This window comes from Grammomys surdaster, unplaced genomic scaffold (genome assembly GCF_004785775.1).
Source record: "Grammomys surdaster isolate TR1022 unplaced genomic scaffold, NIH_TR_1.0 258, whole genome shotgun sequence".
In the NCBI taxonomy this organism is placed as follows: domain Eukaryota; kingdom Metazoa; phylum Chordata; class Mammalia; order Rodentia; family Muridae; genus Grammomys; species Grammomys surdaster.
Genome location: NW_021604699.1, coordinates 905,394 through 911,393, shown reverse-complemented (window position 1 = coordinate 911,393; position 6,000 = coordinate 905,394). Strand labels below are relative to the sequence as shown.

Here is a 6,000-nt window from a genome sequence, read left to right as displayed (position 1 = left end):
ATCTATCTATCTATCTATCTATCTATCTATCTATCTATCTATCTATCTATCTATCTATCTATCTATGGATCTGTCTGTCTGTCTGTCTGTCTGTCTAGGATACAGATTATGGGACTAAAGACATGGCTTAGTGCTTTAGACTACTTGTGGCTCTCCCAGATTAGTGGAATTTGGCTCTCAGAACTCACATCAGGAAGTGGCAATTACCTGCTCCAGTGCTTCAGGGATTTGATCTCACTATCATCCTTGGGCAGCTGCACAAATGTATATACACATACAAACACACCTAAAAATATTCCTTAATAGACAGGTGTAGCTGTGTTGGAGAATCCTGCTATTAATCTCAGAGTCTACCATGTCGAGATAGCTGTCTCGGCTTAGTGTAAATTGGAGGATTCTCTTTTTAGTGGGGCTTCCCTTTCTCTTCCTGGCCTTGGTTGAGAATGTCTGTGAGCACCTTATTTGGAGAATGACCCTGTACAGAGCTCGCAATAACACACAAGTGACTCAGCACACAAGTCCTGTTCTAGCTTCTCATCCACATGATAATTTACATACTGAGTTATGGCAACTCAGCCCTCTCCATCTGTACCCCGAAGAGCCCTTATATACCCTACCCATGAAACAATAAAGTCAAGCTGTCTCTCTGAATATGTCTCAGGAAGTCCTGTAGTCATCACAGCTGCCCAAACTCTACTTGCCACTTCTCCTTATACCATCATGGGCTGATGGCCAATGACCTCCAAGAAGAAGGGAGACCCACAGCTGAACTCTGACAAGAACACGTTCATGTTTCTTTAGGGAAGATCCCAGCAATGCTGTAGATATCGTTTAGTGGAACAGTTCATGCTCTGGGTTTCATCTCTAGCAAATGTGCTCCCACCCAAAATCTCAAGAAAAAAAGAAAAGTTTTGTCCTCGTTATTATTACCCATTTCTCAGAGTAAAAATAAGCAAAAAAGAATCTGCATTTCAGTGTGACACAACCACAGAGACCTGTTTACACAGCACTTGTCAGAGAGAACAACTTCAGTGAGCCTCTCCTATCAATTAATGGAAGAGTTGAAACTAGTTTCTCAAACTAGTGAGCTAGCCCAGTTTCTCTTAGAAAATGTCACAACAAATTTAATTACTATTTATTTATTTATACACAAACCTTTTAACAAAGAAAAATTTATATATTCTTTCCTTTGAAATTATTTCTATGGGTAATGTCTTTGGTTCACTACTGTTTTATATCATATTTGTGTTCTGAGGAAAACAAAAGTTCAGGCAGTTTTCCATGTTTTGTAGTACATTTGGGTAGAACAATGGAAATGACCTTGACTTCAAGTCAGTAAAATACTATAAAGACACTGGCAACAAACTGTCTTGTGAGGAGGAACACATAGTAGACTATGCTATCCTCAAATTTATGATCCTCCTGCCTCAACCCAGTCCTAAGTTCTGGGACATAACACTTTACACTTTACCTAGCTGACAATCAGTTTCATGTTTATGAAATAGCTATAGTTTCATTTTATATTAAATGATCATGCTAAATAAAGTCAGTCAGAATACTTTTTAAGTATTATACTGCAATTATCATGACTAATAAAATTTGACCAGTGTTTAAAAGGCACAAAATATAAATTGCCAGTTGATGCCATAGGGCTTGCTTACTAATAAGCATGGAAGGTCAAGAGAAAGAGCAGAGAAGAACTTTGTGGAATAAGCATTAAAGCACTCATACATGGCCTGGGGGTTCTCCTTAGATTCTGCTTCATCATGCTCCTCATAGCCTGCAATATATGCTTTCTCCTAATTTGTCTCAGAAAAATGACCTCTGTTCCCACATTCTGGACCAGAGTCCTGAGTCTAGCTGCTGAGATGAAATCTTACTGCCTTACTTGGCTCCCTGTGAACCAACCACACAAAGCATGGGTGGACTATCTGGGGGTAAGCTGTCCTTTAGTGCCTATCCCAACTAAGGCAACTCTTTACCTCTCTTGACTGGGTGAAAACACTCAGCATGTCAAGGCGCAGACATGTATGCATATGAATGTGAGCATACACACAGACACATAAAAAGACAGAGAGGCAGGCAGAGAGACAGACATACACATACACACACACACACACACACACACACACACACACACACATGCATGCTTTGGCTTTTATCAAACTATTTCTAGAGTTTTAGGAAAAAATTATATTTCTAGCTAGAATTTCTGTTTGAATATTTGTGCGAGGAATTAGATATTGACAGAGTAAATACAATCAACTGTGTTTGACTCAGATTTTGATTCTAAAAATAATATTTTTGATAGACATTTCAGAACAACTTAGTCGATTATTTTTTCAAATATCCTGTGGGGGTCTTTCTTTCTTTCATGTGGAAGGAAACAAAAGCTTAGTAGAAATGAAAGGACAAGTGTGGCTTCAGGTCACTGTATGTCTGTCACATGTGGCAAGGACAGGTTGGACTTGTATATTCCTGGCAGGAACAGAGATCAGTAGGAGCCTGTTGCTTGCATGACAGCCAGAGCCAAGAGTCTGCTCTTTTCTTTCCATCAGACTATCTGGGGCCTTTGACCTATCAATTTCTAGGCATTTCCTCTACAGCTCATACTGTGCCAGACTCCAGTCTGGGAATGGGAGGGAAAGGATATACAATTCCAGATCTATTTGTTATTGCTAAAGAGTTTACTGGTTTTAACGGAGGGAAAGGGCTTTGTTTAAATTTCCACAAAGCATAATTAATGATTATTGACTAGTAAATGAAGAACAGGTGACACTCTGGATTAGAAGATAAACGATTCTGTGTTCTGGTGTGATAATGGGTTAGTAATTTGCCACAAAGCCGAGGCCCAGTGCATCCCCTCCTAATGCCAGATCATGTCCAGGAAACAAAGGCCCCAGTGTGAGGAGGACACAGCCCTCACCTCCGTGTTCAGCTGCACACATTGATCTGCTCCATTTATTTTCTGATGGATGGCACAACCAAGGCAAGAGTTCACCCATTCTCACCTTCCTGTTCACATGTGGGACCACACGACCCATGACAGGATGGGCCACAGGCTGTGAGCAAATTGCCACACAGCTTTGGCTTCTGAAGGCAGAACCAGTCTTAAGGTTATATGTTTTAGAGGTCAGTGTTCTCTTCTGTCTCTCAAGAATCAAAGAGGAAAAGTAGGAATCATCCTGCATTCTTTTGGTGCCCTTTAAGGATGTGACTGACTTAGCCACTAGTTTTGACCTGATTAGCAGCTGGCACACACAGGTAGACAGTAAGTGAGTCTCTCTCTCTCTCTCTCTCTCTCTCTCTCTTTCTCTCTGTCTCTCCTGATTGTTTCATCTATCCCATTAAGGGATGTACCAGAGCAAGATTCTTCTCCACGAAAATGTCCTTCATTGGGATGAGAACAAATCAGTTTTCAACTCACACCTCAAATTTATTTTTCATTAAAAGCCTGTGAGGTTAAGGGAAATCTGATGTTTGACAGCCAAATTCAGATGCAACTATCTTATATAGATATTATATTTGTAATATGCTTGTAACTATATAGCTATCTTATCTGTTTTAAAATTTTAATTTAGAGTAATAAAAAACTTTACATTCTAAAGTCTCAAACAAAATTATCCACTCATAGCCTTCTGTTCAGCTCTTTAAATAATAAACATGAATCCAAGATGCTCAGGAGGCCTTGGTGAGAGGTAGTCTTCCTTGTTCAGTAAGTTACCAGCTCTAGCAACTGTTCACTGTGGCCCAGTGAAGGAGAACACCCTAAGTACATCACCACAGACGACTGACTACATTGATTCCATGCATGCCTTTTGGGGTATGATGTGTGTTTGTCTTAAAAATCTGGATTCTACGATTGCTTCCACTTTGCTATTAATCTCCAGTTCAGTATCCAGGCCACAAACACTTATTAACTGAGTTGGCACTCATGAATAACTGGATTGGTTAATCAAGGTGATGTTTAACTATGTGTATTTATTTGACTACAGCTTTTTTTTTAAAGCTTGGTATTTTTGTGCTTATGTGCTATTTTTATTTATTATGTCTATGTATATGCTAATTGTCATAAAACATGTATATGTATACATTCACATAACACAGAGGAGAAAATTTAGTTAATAATTCTTATAGAGATCATCAAAACTGGAGACATAGCTCAAATGTAAAGTATTTGCACACCACATGCAAGACCATGGATTTAATCTTCAGTAAGAAAAAAAGAAATCAAACCAAACCAAGTGACTAATCTACCAGCCAACTAAACAAAAATCTGTAATAAAACAATGATTTAAAAAATGTGAATTTTGGGGGGGCAGCAGTGGTTTACACCTTTAATCCCATCATTTAGGAGGCAGAGGCAGGTAGATCTCTGATTAGGCAGCCTGGTCTGCAGAGGGAGTTCCAGGACAAACAGGGCTACACAAATAAACTCTGTCTTGAACAATAAACAAACAAACAAACAACAATAACAACAAAAAACAAAACAAAAAGAAAAAAGTAAACGGATCAATTTGAACAAATAAAAAATAAAGTTTGAAGTACAGGGTGCTACATGGAACTCCTCTCATGTATACTTTATAGTTAGACTTTACTTCATGCAAGTTTTTTTTTGTTTTCTTTTAATGACACTTGGTAATCACAGTTTGGGTTGGCACCTCAATGGATGTAAGAAAGCCCAAGCTTCAGGCTCTGTATCACTCATGTTAGATGTTAGGTAAGTTTCAGAATTAGACCAGGAGGATCTCTCAACTACAACTTATTGTTTGTTTTTGAGTCAAGATAGGCACTCATGAAGTTCAGGCCCTCAACTACACTATGTAGCTGAAGATGACCATGAACTCTTGATTCTCCTTGCCTCTACCTCCCAAGTGCTGGAATTGCAGGTATGTGCTATTACGCCTAGCACTTCAACATTTCTGGGAAATATAAATCCAATAACCCAACTAAGACAAATAAAAACCATATTAACAAAAGGAAGTAGCATAAAAGATGCCTAGCATGATGGGCCTCTCAATTTATTCATGGGAAAAACTAGTGGCATAAGACAAACTCTATTGAGAAAATGTGCTTTAGATATTTTAAAGATACAGTTACTGAACAGGAAGAACTAATAGATAAGAAATTAAGATCAAAAATTAATAAGTGGGACTTATGAAATTGAAAAATTTCTGTAATGCAAAGAACAATGTCATTTGGACAAAGCAGCAGTGTACAGAATAGGAAAAGATTTTTTTTACCAACTCCACATGTAATAGAAGACTGATGTCCAAAATATATAAAGAATTCACAAAAATAGATACAAAAAAGAAACATTAACCTAAATAATTCAATTGAAAAATGGAGTATAGATTTAAATAGTGAACTCTGAATTCAGGAAGCTCAAATGCCTGAGAACACTTTAAGTAATGCTCAACATTGTTCATCATCAGGAACTGCAAATCAAAACAACTTTGATATTTCAGCTTATATCTGTTAGAATGGCTAAGATCAATAACACAAGTGACAGCTCAAGCTGGTGAGAATATGGATTAAGAATACTCATCCATTGTTGAGGAAATTATAAACTTACACAGCACTATGGAAATCAGTGTGGTGGTTCTTTAGAAAGATGGGAATCAATCTACTTAAAGTCCAGCTATACCACTGTGGTAGTTTGAATGAAAATGATCCCATAGGCTTATAGGAACTAGCACTATTAGAAGGTGTTGCCTTGGAGGAGTAGGAGTGGTGCTGTTGGAGAAGTGTGTGACTGGGAGGGAGGGGCTTTGAGGTCTCAGATGCTCAAATATCTTCAGTGTGTCACTGTTTCTTCTTTTTCCCTGTGGATCCAGATGTAGAGCTCTCAGCTCCTTCTCCACCCAGACACAATGATATTGGACTAAACCTCTAAAACTGTAAGCCATTTCCATTTAGCCATGCTGTGGTCATGGTGTTTCTTCACAGCAATAGAAACCCTAAATAAGACAACCACTCTCATACACCTGAAAGATGCTT

General features: G+C 38.3%; 1 protein-coding gene across 1 annotated transcript in view; it reads right to left on the bottom strand.

The window, feature by feature from the left end:
• The window catches only part of Gmds (GDP-mannose 4,6-dehydratase), a 525,382-nt gene that overhangs the window by 117,882 nt on the left and 401,500 nt on the right, over window positions 1-6,000 (bottom strand). The window lies entirely within an intron of this gene.